The sequence below is a fragment of the Canis lupus genome, chromosome 5, assembly GCF_011100685.1.
Source record: "Canis lupus familiaris isolate Mischka breed German Shepherd chromosome 5, alternate assembly UU_Cfam_GSD_1.0, whole genome shotgun sequence".
Classification (NCBI taxonomy): Eukaryota; Metazoa; Chordata; class Mammalia; order Carnivora; family Canidae; genus Canis; species Canis lupus.
The window spans coordinates 51,120,765-51,135,442 of record NC_049226.1 but is presented as its reverse complement, the minus strand read 5'-3'; the positions used below and the strand labels follow the sequence as shown (position 1 = coordinate 51,135,442).

The following is a 14,678-nucleotide window of genomic DNA, read 5'->3' as shown; positions in this document are numbered from 1 at the left end:
AAGGAATGTATGAGGCTATAGAGACACTACAAGAGGTCTGTGTCTTTAGGAAGACAGGGGGCTTCCAGACCAATGAGTACAATCTTCTTATTTTACAAATGAGGAAACAGGGGCTCAGAGAAGAGAAGTGATTTGTCCAAGGTCATAAAACAAGTAAATGGCAGAGCCAAGTTTCACACCTAGTCCTCATGAAGCAGGTCAGTAAACAGAGCACCAGACCCTTGAAGGGTCAGCCTCTGACTCTGCCACTTGCAGCGTAGAAAGCATAGCTGTGTGTCTTTAGCAAGTCACTTAACATCTCTGAACATCGACCTCCTTGTTTATAAAATGAGGTCACTGGTCTGTACTCAGTGTTGTGAAAATTAAATGTGACTATAACATAGGAGAAGAGTCTGGCACACAGTCGCTCATTTGCACGCCAAGCCTCGCACCCCACTCCCGAAGCCTTGGTAATATTATGTTGGGGCGAGGGAGAGAGGGAGTTGTCACAGTTGTGTTAAATATAAAGGTGTCAAAGGAAGTCAGTGTGTGAAGACGCCTGGTGTGCTGAGGGCAAAAGGAGCAGTGTGGTATGTCTGAAGCACAGATGCTAGCAGAATACACCTGCCTCAGGAGGAGCCAACAAGGGCCAGGGTCTGGAGGTGTTTTACTGTTGTCATAGAGAGTAGCTTACACTTCATTTTGTAGGCAGATGGAAATCACTAAAGGTTTTTAACCCAGGAAAATACTACCACATACTGCTTCTGGATAAAGTGTAAATGTTTGCAAAAGAATAGAAAACATAAAAACCAGAATAGTGGCCACATCTGGGGAGTGAGAGGAGGGATCTGAGATAGGCTCACAAGGAACTACATCTTTACTTCTGCTTTTAAAAAAAAATCTGAGTCAGACATGGTCAAATGGTAAGATTTGAGGAGCAGAATGGAAGAAACAGGACTGTTCATTATTATTACCCTTTATGCTTACCTGCATGGTGAATATCTTATTTCTCTAAACATAATGAAGAGGTATTCAGGGTCCTAGGGAAGTGCAAAAGCCTTGGCAGGAAGGGAAGAAGGTTCTGTCTTGGAGGGTTTCCTGCAGATGATGCTAATAATTCTTCAACAGTTGCCACAGGCCAGGCAGTATTGTAAAATAGTAACTTCTAGAAGTGGTGACAATTATTTCACACAACAACCTTAAAGGTACATACAACTAGTCTCATTTATAAAGGAATAAACCCAGAGAGGTTAAGTAACTTGCTCTAGGCCAGGAAGCTAGTAAAAAGGGAGCTGGGATGGAAACTAGGACATCTGGTCCCAAATCCTGAGCTGGCCACTGTGAGAACAGCCCATTGCATCTTAGTGTGTGATGAATTGATTCAATCTCAGTTTCCAGTAATTTCTCTGGGTATGGGAGACTATTTAATTTGGGTGAGGCTGGGCGCAGAGACATAGCAGGGTAGTACTGCCTAAGCCTCTTTTTCCTTACTGAAATTATATTAATATATAAGTATTTAAAGATTTTATTTAGTTATTTTAGGGAGGGAAGGAGAGAGAGAGAGAGAAAGAGCAGGGGAGGAGCAGAGGGAGAGAGAATTTTTTCCAGCAGACTCCATGCTGAGTGCAGAGCCTGACATGGGGCTCGATCTCAGGACCCTGAGATCATGACCTGAGCTGAAGGCAGACTCTTAACCAACCAAACCACCCTGTGCCCCTTATATATATTTAATACAAATCTTCGTTTTATAAATTCTTCAATACATACCTGCTTTTGCCATTCATGGCTCATCTATCCCCTTTATTTAGGATGGCTCTTGTTGTACGGAAGTTTTCAATTTCCTCTCAAAAACAAGACCTCGATTAGTGGTAAGAGAGAGGAGGAGAAAAGTTTTAGAGAGGTCAGGAAGTTGGCAGAAATGGCAGGATTTGGAAAAGCTTTCTACCTCCTCGTCACTTGCAGAGCAGGCTGGCTAACCTGTGGGACACTTAATTTTCTCTGTTCCGTGCCTGTTCAAATTGCCCCCAAGGTCAACTTGCACTTGGCTTGGTATTTCCCACAGCACCCAGCTGAGGGCCTTCCAAGGTTGGGTCACTTGCCATCGAGAAGAAAAGGACAGTTACAGTTTGGGAAACAGTCCTCACTACTGGGGTAGGACAGTAGAGTGAGGTTTTCATTTTCATAAAGCTAAGTTTATTAAGTTGGATAAACTTTATTGTGTGTGTGTGTGTGTGTTTTCTGAAGGGTGTGTGGTTAAATTTTCTTCCTATGCAAGAATAGTGACATTATGGCAAATTAATTGCTTTCCAATGGTCTTTGTTTTGCCAAATAAAAAGTTGGCAAGACTCTTTTGGTGCCTCAAAGTTATTTTTATATATATTTTTTTGCTTAGTTAAATTCAAAAAATATTTGAGAACAACTGTCATAGAGAAAAGAGCATAGGCTTTTGAGTTTCAAAAACATGTGTTTTCAGTTTGTCACATATAATAGCCCTAGAAGTCACCAAACTTTGGTGAACTAGGTTTCTTCCACAATAAGATACCACCTCACATGGGTACTATTAAAACAAAACAGGGATCCCTGGGTGGCGCAGTGGTTTGGCGCCTGCCTTTGGCCCAGGGCACGATCCTGGAGACCCGGGATAGAATCCCACATCAGGCTCCCGGTGCATGGAGCCTGCTTCTCCCTCTGCCTATGTCTCTGCCTCTCTCTCTCTCTCTCTGTGATTATCATAAATAAGTAAAAAAATTTTAAAAAAATAAATAAAACAAAACAAAACAAAAAACCCAAAACAGAAACTAATAAATGCTGGCAAAGATGTAGAGAAATTGGAACCTTTGTGCACTGTTATTGGGGAAGTAAAAATGGCACAGCCACTGTGGAAAACAGTATACTGACTTGTCAAAAAAAAAAAACAAAACATAAAATTATCACACACAATTCATCAATTTCACTTCTGGGCATATACCCAAAAGAAATGAAATCAGAAACACAAACAGATGTTTGCATACCTATGTTTATATCAGCATTATTCATAATATCCAAAAGGTAGAAGCAACCCATGTCCATTAACAGATAAATGGATATACATAATGTAGCATATATATGCATGGAATATTTTTCAGCTTTAAAAAGGAAGGAAATTCTGACACACGCTATAACATGGATGAGACTAGAGGACATTATATAAGCAAAATAAGATAGCCATAAAAGGGCAAATATTGTATAATTCTACTTAAATGCAAATTCTTAGAGACAGGAAGTCGAATGGTGGTTCCAGGGTCTGGGGGAAGTGGGAATGAGGAATTCATGTTTAATGGGCACAGAGTTTCAGTTTTGCAAGAGGAAAAATTCTGGAGATGAATAGTGGGGGTGAGTGTGCAACAGTGTGAATATACTTAATGCCACTGAACTGTATGCTTTAATATGGTTGAGATGAAAAAAATGTGCGTGTTTTTCCTACCATAATTAAAAATAAAAATCTAAAAATTGTTTGTTAAATGAAAGAGCCTTGGGAAGAACAGAACGTTGAGGATGCCTAAAGCAAGAGTCTCGTGTGCTCAGTTTGTAGAGAAGCAGCCAAGAGGCCTGCTGGCCTGCAGTAGGCCTAGTGAGGGAGAGATTGGGTGCTTAGGGGCTGTAGGGAGACTGTGGGTGAGGGGCAGCCAGGAAGCAGATCATGCGGGCTTTGTAGGACCTCGCATTTTATTTTCCTTGAGTATGATGGGAAGCACTCTGGCAGGGAACACAAATGTGTGGATGGAAGGAAGGAGGAAGTCACAGAAGCCCAGAAAAGTATCAGGGCTGCTGTGTGTCTTTAGCAGAGCATCAGCATCCCTCCTCCCCAAGCCCACACCTGCTCCTGGGACCCAGCGACCTGAGGAATCTGCAGGCGTACCCGGGGGCTCATGAGGTTCTCTGATCTCACACCTCCACCTCGAATGTCCTAATGGCAAATTTTGCCTGGAGAGGAGGAAAGAAGTGTGTGTCTTTCCAGAGACAACTGGGGCTCTGCATGACTGCGGATCTTTACTCTTAGTTTTTAATGTGGGAGGAGGAAGTGCGAAGGGTGGAGGAACTATTTCTTTTATCACACAATTAGATGAGAAAGTGGCTGGCTGCTCAGGGTGGGGACCCACCCAAACTAGGCCTGCAGGGGAGTTGCCCCACTGGGTGGCCCAGTTTTGCTCTGGAGGGGCTTAAATTTTCTGGATCTGACTTCATTAGCTCTACGTATTCTTGAGAAAAGGCCTATAGTCTGCTTCACACGAAAGCCCAGACCAGATGGCAGAAACTGACTTTTGAGTCCTCATATCATTCCCATATCCCCTTGCTCATTCATTCACTCATTGGTCATTTATTGAACACATACTATGTGGACTAGGCACTGAGAATACACGTGTGGACCGTATAGTTGAATTGTTGAAAAAAAATCAGTGTGGGAAATCAGACAAATACACCTTGACTTATACTATAACATGTTAAGTACTATGATATAGTGATAACAAAAAATAAAAATAGATTGGCTAATATTAAGTGCTTACTATATGCCAGGCAGGCACATTTCCGAGTTGCACATATTGACTCATTTAATCCTTAGGAAAACCCTGTGAGCTGGGTGCGATCATCACCCCAATGATACTGAGGCACAGAGAGGTTCAGTGGCAAGGGCACAGTGCCACTTGGAAAGTGTGGCTGAAGGGCACCTGGGTGGCTCAGCGGTTGAGCATATACCTTTGGCTCAGGGTGTGATCCTGGGGTCCTGGGATCAAGTTCAGCATCAGGTACCCCATAGGGAGCCTGCTTCTCCCTCTGCCTATGTCTCTGCCTCTCTCTCTGTGTCTCTCATGAATAAATAATTTTTTTTTTTTTTAAGTGTGTGGCTACCAGAAATAGCATGCTGGGCAGGCTGGCTCCAGAGCCTCTGTGGTAACAACACTCTGCCGCCCCTGTATGAGAACTTAGTGGGAAATGGGTAAGGCGCATTGCCTGAAGGAGAAGATGCCCTGCCTTAGTGCTGGGGGACAACAAGAAGTCAGTAAAGCCAAGAAGACAGGGATGGAGGATTGGTAAGGACTTTTGCCCATCACAAGTTTCAAATAGAACTGCAAGTACAAAGCCAAGAAGCTTGACAGGACATGGGCCATTCAGAAGGTGCAAATAGGGAAGAGATAGGAGATAAGCTAGAAGAGGGGGCTTGGAACAGGATCCCAGGGGTGGAGGTAGGGGAATCATTCTTTTGGGCAGTGGGGAACAACATAAGAGTTTCTAGGCCTGAAGTGATGTGATTGCCATCATCACTTTAGGATTTTTGCAAGAGTTTTGTTTATGGTTTAGGTTGAGTAATACTAGCCAATATGTAAATCACAAGGAATTCCGCTCTCTGACCAGCCTGGTGATTGCATCCTCTTTCCACTGGTATTTATTCTCTGGTCTGCACTATGCCCTGGGAAGCTGCCCCTGTGATTGCACTGTGGGAGTGGGGGCAGAGTGCCTCATCTGCGTCTTCCAGCTGAGCTCGGCCAGTGACAGGGATCACAAGAGATCAGAGGGTGGAAGGAGAAGAGATGGGGGTATCCCGCCCCCCCCCCCCCCAGCTCCCTCTCTGCTTCTGTGCTTGGGTCTGTCCATGGTCACATTCCTCTAAAACTACTGCTCCTACAGTGGCCCCTCTCCTAAGGCTCTACCCCTAACTGGGCTCCAGCAACACCTGGCCCTCTTCCTTCGCCTTCAGGTACAGGGGTACTGATAGCTCCCCACCATGGCGGGGCTCTGGGTACCTCAGTATCCCTTATTGGGCCCCTTAGCCCCACTCCATCCCTATATGTTACCCTGTTGTGAAGTCCTCTCCATGAACCCAGCAGAGCAAGCTTTCTTTTTTACTGATAATTAATTAGGCAGAGAACATGATAACAATGAGCATTTATTAAATTCCAACAGTGTGCTTGAGGTTCTACATGCAGTCTATCTTGCTTCTTTTTCACCACGGTGCATAAGCTCTGATCCATTTCAAGACAAGGAAGCCTAGGCAAGCACGCAGATGTTAATTAAGTTCTTTGCCCGGAATCACCCTGTTGGGCAAGAATACAGTCAGAATTCAATCCCAGGTCTCTGGACTCCAAAATGTATCCTCTTCTACTGCTCCATGCCACTGAGTAAATTCTTGCAAATGCTTAATTTGTCCCACTCTGGAAAGTCAGTAAAGGCCACAATAGTAAAATCTCCAGGGGAACCTGGGATGGGGTTTTCTGTGGAGGCATGTGTGTCTGGTGAGGAGCAGGGTGGCTCTTTAAGTAAAAGTTCTGGAATGTTGCCATTCCTGAGTTGACGGAAACACAATGGTGGATGATTACCCAGAATCTCTCTGGCTTCATGATGTGTGGTTCCTCTGGGGAGGGGAATGTAGCCCTTAATTAGTTCAAAAGAAGAGGAAACTCATCCCTCCAAGACCCACAGCAGAAAGCATAAGGGTTTATTTATAGAGAAGAATTTTATTATTTTTTAAAATCACTTGTGGGCTCCTGCACCAAAGCTTAGGAAAAGGGACATATTCATGGCCAGTGGTCAAGGGAAACCACCCTGTTTTCTTGGCAGTGCTGTGGCTGAAACAGCCCTTCCCAAAAACAATACATGGGGGAAGGAAAGGCAAAACCAACGGGAGGTTTTCAAATGCTGTGGTTTACTTTTTAATATTGTGTGTGTGTGTGTGTGCGTGTGTGTGTGCGCACGCACGCGCCTTTGGGGGTGGAGAACGCAGTGGGGGGATTCTACAACTGGCCAAAAATGTCATGCCTCTTGGACTGAGAAGTCCTGGAGCTGCCCTCCCATGACTCATGCCTTCTCCTACCTCCTACTGCCTTGGGCCTTCTGTCCAGGCCCATCTGTGAAGGGTAGTAACAATAACCCAGCAATGATAATGCCTCCACTTTAAAGTTCAGTAGCTCTTTCTGTTTCACAGACCTTTTTCATATTGGAACAAAAATGGCTGTCTTTATCCTAAATGCCTGGCTCCTTACCCTAACAATTTTATTTCATCCTAACAACGCTCTGGAAACATAATTCTTATCCTTGTTTGATGAATGAAGAGTCTGAGACTCAGAAGATTAAATACCACACTACACGTCACACGGGCCAGTAAGGAACCAAGCTGAGATTTAGACCCAGGCTCATGCAGAGTTGGTGGTCTTGTGCTTCAGGAGGTTCTGGACATTCACATTGTCTTCCCATTTTCCAGATGAGGAAGCCAAAGTAGAGAGAAGTGGAAGAGATGCTGCAGACCACTGGGTAAGTCGGGGGTGAACCTGGACTGCAAGCACACCTCAGGAAACCTCCTAGGCAGTGTCCATCCGCAAGCACCTGCGTGTATCTCATGGATGGTACTAGCTGGTCAGGGGGACAGCATATCACAAAGCTTCTGTTTTTGACCCAAACGAGCACCTTCATTGGCTCAGATATATCCACAGCCTGTCTTGTGATACCATCAATCCTTATGTATATGTTTAAAGCTAAGGTCTCAGACCCTCCCAAAGGCCCAGAAATAAGTGTTACTTGAGTGTGACAGAAAAATCCAGCCTCAAGAACAGATCTGAACTCACGTTCAACTCCAAGAGGACTCAGAACTGGAGAAAATGTTCTTGTTTGGGATTCATCATAAAGTCTTGCCCAGTGTGCTTGGGGCCCTGAACTCTGATTCACTGTTACTCACTAGCTGTGTGTCCTCAAGCAAGTTACTGAAACTCTCTGAGCTTCACTTCCCTGAGAGCACTGATTGAGGTTTCCACAGTCAGGAGTTCATGCCTTCTAAAAATCTGATGGGCTGTGAGGAGATCCAGGAGGGCCTCCCAGGCCCACAGAAACACAGGATGAGACTGGTGCTGAAGAGCAAAGTGGATGCTAAAACTTCCCAACCCTCCCACCAAGATTCATGGTTTATTCCAAAATGTGACAATTCTAAGTCATTACAAAGAATAGTGCATATGTTTAGAGTTATAATATTTTTCTCTTCTTTCACAGATTTTCAGGGTAGATAGGTCCATGCAAGCCAATTTATCTGACAAGCCCCATATGATACATATGAGTTGATGGTCTAGGAAAGGCAAGCCCTGCACTGAAACCTTACAAGGGCTTCAACCCAAACACTAGTGTCCTTTCCAATAGGTACAACTGCTATTTATTTTAAAGAGTTCTCTCATCTGTAGACAGGAATAGTAAGCATTAACTTCTATTGTTTTTCTGGGGATAATACAAATTAAGGCACATGAAAATGTTTTGTACAGTAAAACAGCATGCCTCTGACAAGAGTTATCATTAATCTCAGAGTCATGCCAGTGATGCTGAAGATGCACAGTGATGGGCCTTGGGGACATCTTGCTTGAAAACCTAATTGTGCTTTGATTTGTTTTCAATCAGTAGATTGACATTACTTAGAAATTATAATTAACATGGAAGATGGAAGATAGAAAATATCTGATTTTGGTTTTCCAAATGGATGTCTGCATGTTGGAAGATACTGTTTTACTAGAACTCTCAAACTCACATGCCTCTAGAAGTCTGGAGATTCATGCCTTAAAGTGATGAGCTTCTGTCCTTTCCAATGCCAGCTGATTTTGCCTGGCGGGAATGAAAATACACCCCCTTCACCACGCTGATGGCTTTTTTTTTTTTTTTTTTTTTTTTATACGTAGCTACAGGGATCTGCTTCAGATTTTCTATAAAGCTTGGTTGGGTCCTTCCAAAAATACACATGTTATCTCAATACAGGCTGTGGGCCACCAGTGTGCAGCCATTGCTAGCTCAGGTGTTCATGTTTCTGTGCTAATGGTTTCTGTTCCTCTGCTTGTTGCAATAGGGGCCTCTTCTTCCCTAAGTACACTGGACACCATGGTCATGGCATTGTGACTTACCCCAGTAATCGGGGTTGCAAGCCAAGTGCACAGGCTCTAGACAGGTGGCCCAAGCTTGGATATCAGCTCTGCCATCTACCAGCTGAGAAAGGGATATAAACTCTCTGATCAAGTCTCAGTTTCTTCATCTGAAAATGTATCATATCCACCACGCCAGGTGTAGCAAAGAGCAATGAGATGGCAGGAATAAAGGGCTTAGCCCACAGAAGATGCTCAGATAGAATAGTTCCCTTCTCTTCTTAAAAATATTAGCTAATGTTTAAAACTCATTGCAGGCTGTGGTCCTTCCAGAAAGGCTTTCATGACCTCTTCTGCTCATAGGACCCTTGTCTCTTCCAAATTCCTATTTCCCTTCAGGACTTGGCATTTAGTGGACAATCTCTGGTATTACTAATCATTTTTCTAATGTATGCAATACCCTCAATTAGGTCATCAGCTCCCCAAAGATACTTTTCTCCTTTTTGCGAACTTAATTCTTTGTACTTGACTTTCAACCAGGCATTGCCTTGTGTTAAGCTTTCTCATAAGAACTGCAGAAGGGAGCGTCACGGACTGGATACTCTAACAGGGCAATTGGCACACAAAGTGGAATAACTGGAAAGAAACAGGTGGGTATAGTGTTCATGGTCACCAAGGAGATGAGGCAACAGAAGCAGATGACCAAACTCAACCCTACTTTTGCTCCTGGAAAAATAACACAAAGCGCAATTTTCAAGGGGGAAGGCAAGCATGGTGGGCTGAAAATTGTTTCCCAAAGATATCAGGTCCTAATCCTCAGAACCCACAACTATTACCTCACATAGGAAAAGATGTAATTAAGTGAAGGATCTTGAGTTGTTGAGATTATCTTGGATTAATCCGATGGGCCCTAAATGCAATCATAGATGTCCTGGTAAGAGGGAGGCAGAAGAAGCATTGATATCAAGTGCAAGGAAGGTAATATGTATGGTTGGAAACAGAGAAGGGGATTTGACTACAACAAAGGGAAGAGGCCACGTGTTGCAAGAAGAGTGAGGTGGAATCAGAGGCTACGCTGCGGCCTATCAAAATGGAGGAAGGGGCCATGAGCCAAGGGATACAGGAATGCAGCTGTAGACACAGAGAAGGCCAGGAAATGGATTCTCTCCTAGATGCTCCTCAGGGTATGCGGCTCTGCCAACAGGATGATTTCAGCTCAGTGATACTGGTTTCCAACTTCTGGACCCAAGAACTAAAAGAGAATGTGGTGTGTTAAGCCACCAGGTTTGTAGTAATTTGTTATTACAGCGGTTGGAAACTCATGTAGCAAAGTGAAGGAAAGAAGTAGCAGAAATGAAATAAGGATGAGTCATGGAGTCAGTATGGGTGCTTGGAAGAGCCCTTCAGAAAATATCAAAGACCCCAGTGTTTGTCCTGATTACTTCATCATCTGGCTGCTTCAGCTTGGGCAAATCTCTGAACCAGGATCTCCTCATCTGGAAAATGGGATAATAACGTACCTGTCATATGAAGACATGGGGCAGCTGCTATTATCTTACTGTTAAAGAACGACAAAATATCATGGCAGGGTAGTTGGCGCGGGTTCCAATTCTGCTTCCATAGAAGACAAGCTCTGGACTGATGCAGCCTACAGAAGTTGACTAGGAGTCCTCTTTACTCATATCACAGGGAGACAAAGGAGTCAGAAGGGACAGTTTTATTAGTTTGTTGTTTTGTTCTCATATTTTGATTTAGGGCTTTGTTCTTTGGCCATACCAAAAGTTTAGCTTGAGAAGAAGAGGGAACTAGAGTGTTTTGATTTTTTCCCTTTTCTTTTGAAAAGTCGAACAACCCTGCGACTTCATTTCAGAAATCTTAAACCAAAGGCCTTTGGTCTTTGGCATATCAAAATCAATTAAGGGATCCCTGGGTGGTGCAGCGGTTTGGCGCCTGCCTTTGGCCCAGGGCGCGATCCTGGAGATCCGGGATCGAATCCCACCTCGGGCTCCCGGTGCATGGAGCCTGCTTCTCCCTCTGCCTGTGTCTCTGCCTCTCTTTCTCTCACTGTGTGCCTATCATAAATAAATAAAAATTAAAAAAAAAATCAATTAAGATGGCACCCAACGTAGTGCGAAGTTATATAGTTAGTCCTTTTAGGTCAAACAAAACAAAACAAAACAAAACAAAACAAAAAAAAACCACCTCCCTATAGGTAACATTCTGCAGAGACCCCAAGACCCTGATCTTTTACATCAGAACCAGTGTTAGATCACTTCTAGAGCCTAGATGACACCCGGAGATTATTTTACCACTTACCAGTGAGGTGACCTTAGGGAAGCTCTTCACCTTCTCTCTGACTCAGTCCAGCTCCAAAATGGTGATACCACCTTCCTCAGAGGGTACTTTTGTGGGGCAGTTGAAATTACCTATGCGAAGTGCTTACCCGGGGCATAGTAAGTACTCAATAATCGGCAGTTTCTTAGCAATATCATTATTTGTTAGGACTCTTTGCTACCCAGTCCTTTTTAATTTAATTTAATTTAATTTTTTTTTTTTTTTACCAGGTTCTTAATGAAGCTAATTAACTTTAGTAAAATTGGATCTCCTGTATCCTTCAATCAGTCAGTTAGCTACCGCCCCTACCAGCAGAACCTGTGTTGCCGGAAGAGTGGAGCGAGCTTCGTGGTTAAAAGAAATGGAGCTAGAGGCAGACAGAAGTTGGCATCGCAACCACATTGCTGGCTGTGCCATAGTGGGCGGGTCGTGCGGACTCTCTGAGCCTCAGTGTTGTCATCTGCAGGAGAATAAGGACATTTATGATAATGGTATTTATCTCGTTGACATGCTGTGAGGATTACACAAGACAATGCATTTACAGCGCTGAGCTTAGCCAGCAGACAGGAGGCTCTCAGTCAGCTTTGGATGAATTAAACTCCCTCGCTTTCATTTCCGTCTGAAAAGGGAAAGAAGTCTGAGGTCTAGGCAATGGATGTCTTCGGGCTACTAGGTGAATGTGAGGACTGTCACTTCACACCTGGTGTTTTTGTCACTTTAAAAGGCCTCAGGTTCTCGGTGACTCTGGGTGTCATTTCTAGGCGGTTGACTTAATAGGAAACAGGACTGTTCTCTCCCAGAACCCTGACGCGTTCCTTTGCCTGGAGAAAAATCCCAAAGCCTTGGGAGGCAGTTCAGTGGTGACCTTTCACAGGCAAATTCACCTCAGGCCTGGGCGGGAAGAGGCCCGGGGAGGGCCCCTTCCCCCGAGCCGAGCCCCGCGCTGTGGGAATTTCCTCCCGCCTCACTGGGCCAGCCCTGGCTGCGCCTCACTGGGCCGCCGGTGGTTTCTGTCGCTGCTGAAACTGCTGTGGAAAGTTTAGCTCGAGAAGAAGAGGGAACTAGGGTGTTTTGATTTTTTTTTCCCCCTTTCTTTTTGAAAGTCGAGCCACCCTGTGACTCCATGTCAGAAACCTTAACCCAAACCAAATGCTTTGCCGATGGGGTGACCGTGTGGCGGGGCCAGGCCGGGGCATGTTGACATCGCGAAGACAGTGACACTGGGCAGGGGCCAGATCTCCTCAGAAATCAAACGGTACAGGTTCACACGCCACCAGGGACGGCTGGAATGTTGCTTTGTTTTGGACTCTGGATTAATAGTCTAACCCCTCCCTCCTCACCCCCCACCCTACCCCCAAACTTGATTTATGGTTGTGCAGACCCGGTGGCTCCCCTCCAACTTTATTTCTTTCTTCAAAAGTAAACAAGGATTTTACAACTCCATAACCTCCCCAAAGTTTGTTTGTTCTTCCCTCTGTACAGTGTGGGCCATGTTTGTTCCCTGGGAAAGTCTCTTCTCTAATTATTTTCACATTTCAACAGCTTTTGTTTCTTCTTCTTTCCCTGAGGTTTATAAAAAAATTGCTGCAGGCTAAATTGTACCGTAAACATTTTCTCCTCGGCACATGGGAGCCTCAGTGACTGGGGGGCCATGTTGCCTTTTCGTACTCTGTAACGTGCCAGGAGGAAATTTGAAAATCCTGAAGTGTGCTCCTTTGGAGGGCTGAAGGAAAAATATGTAAATTGGTAAAAACGGACGAAATTCAACTGATCTTGTACAAGGAGCCTTTGACAACACTGGGTGTGCAAGCCTCAGCTGAGGAAAAAGGCTGCCTTGATGACTGACTGACTTTTCATCTTAAGTTGGGAACTTTCTGCCTCTAAGCACAGATGGAAACTTGGTGCATTTTAAGGAAATAGGATTTAGAAAATCAAAAGCTAATACACCTCAGCAACATCTTGGGTTACCGGACAGGTAATGGCTTGCTTTAACCAAAAACTGCGAATCTAACCTCGATGTTTATGTATTCGGTTTGAAGACTGAAGGATCTCTAACAATGGCAGTCGTTGGTTCTGGGTGAAATCGGGGCTCAAAGGGATCGTGCATTGTTTGTTTCTCTCCTCCCTTCTATGGCCTGATGTGTCTTGCTGGTTTCACTACAACCTCTCCATACAGCCCTACTTGACTGTAGGTGGCCCGAGAATCTCCGAGTCACACGTCCCATTAGCTCTTGTGTGAAATTCCAGAGCTGCCCCTGAGCATCTCTCCCGGTATCTGACAGGAACCCTCAAACCTAAGTGTCTAAAATGGAATTGTGATCTGACCTTCAGTCTGCACTCCTCTCAAATTCCCCACCTTAGTGTGGGGTGCCATCATCCACTTGAGGCCCCTTGCAAGGGAACCTGGAGTCATTCCACCTTCCCGGGCTCTCTTACCTGATCAGGCCGTGAATATTGTCCATTCTATCTGCCCTCTGTCTCTTGAATAGGATCACTTCTCTCCTTCCCTACAGACATTTGCCTCATTCAGGCTTTGATCGCCTCTCACCTAAGACCACCACTACGGCCTTCTTGTCGGTCTCTGCTATGGTCTGAACATGTGTGTCCCTCAAAAATCATATGTTGAAATCTCAATGTCTAATGTGATGGTATTAGGAGGTGGGATCTTTGGGAGTGCTTGGGTCATCAAGATGAAACCCTTATAGTGAGATTAGTGCCCTTACAAAAGAGGCCCCAGAGAGCTCCCTAGCCCCCCTCCCACCATGGGAGTAGCAGTGAGAAGTCCACGGTCTACAACTCAAAAGAGGGCCTTCCCCAGAACCCAACCATGATGGCACCTTGGACTTCCAGCTTTTAAAACCATGAGAAATAAATTTCTGTTGTTTATAAGCAACCCAGTCTACCCGTATTTTTTTTCAACAGTTCAAATGGACTAAGGCAGTCTCTATGCAAATTTGACTCCCTCACCCCCGTTAAAGGAATCACCTGCCAAGCTGTAAGAGTTTTCTGACAGCAGGATGGATATTACCTTGTCCCTTTCACCCCATTGTCCAATCAGGCTGTCCAATACTAGGCCTCCAGCACTTGATGCCCTCCGGGAGCCAGTTCCAGTCTCCTCCCCAGGCTTGTTCTGCTGCTCAGGGTCCATATCTGCCCACCCATCACATAGCTTGTTAGTCTCCCAAATATACCCCATGCTCTTCCATGGTTCATGCTGCTCCTTGACTTTGAGCACTCTTCTGTCATAGGCTACAAATTGTGTCCCCTTCGGAGTCCTCCTTTCAGAATAAAGGGGAAACCAGCTTGGATCTCACCTAACCTCAGGTATCGCACATTGTCTGAAACCTTCTGCTGCCATGCATCTCGACCATCTTGGGCTCTTTGGCACCAGGTTCCAAGCCGGGATTTGCTGTATCCCTTACAACATGGAGAATTGAACTGGGGACCACCCTGGCCCAGGGTCTTTTCTTCCCTGACTTACCCAGCTTCTGTCACTCTTGAGGA

General features: G+C 44.9%; 1 long non-coding RNA gene across 1 annotated transcript in view; it reads left to right on the top strand.

Annotated features, from left to right (window-relative positions):
- LOC119872021 overlaps window positions 1-13,989 on the top strand; it is a 51,716-nt gene extending 37,727 nt beyond the window's left edge. The window contains exons 2-3 of the long non-coding RNA XR_005358900.1: window positions 7,214-7,263; window positions 11,405-13,989. This is a non-coding gene — a long non-coding RNA (uncharacterized LOC119872021). The remainder of the gene's footprint in view (window positions 1-7,213; window positions 7,264-11,404) is intronic.
- The last annotated feature ends 689 nt before the right edge of the window (window positions 13,990-14,678 follow it).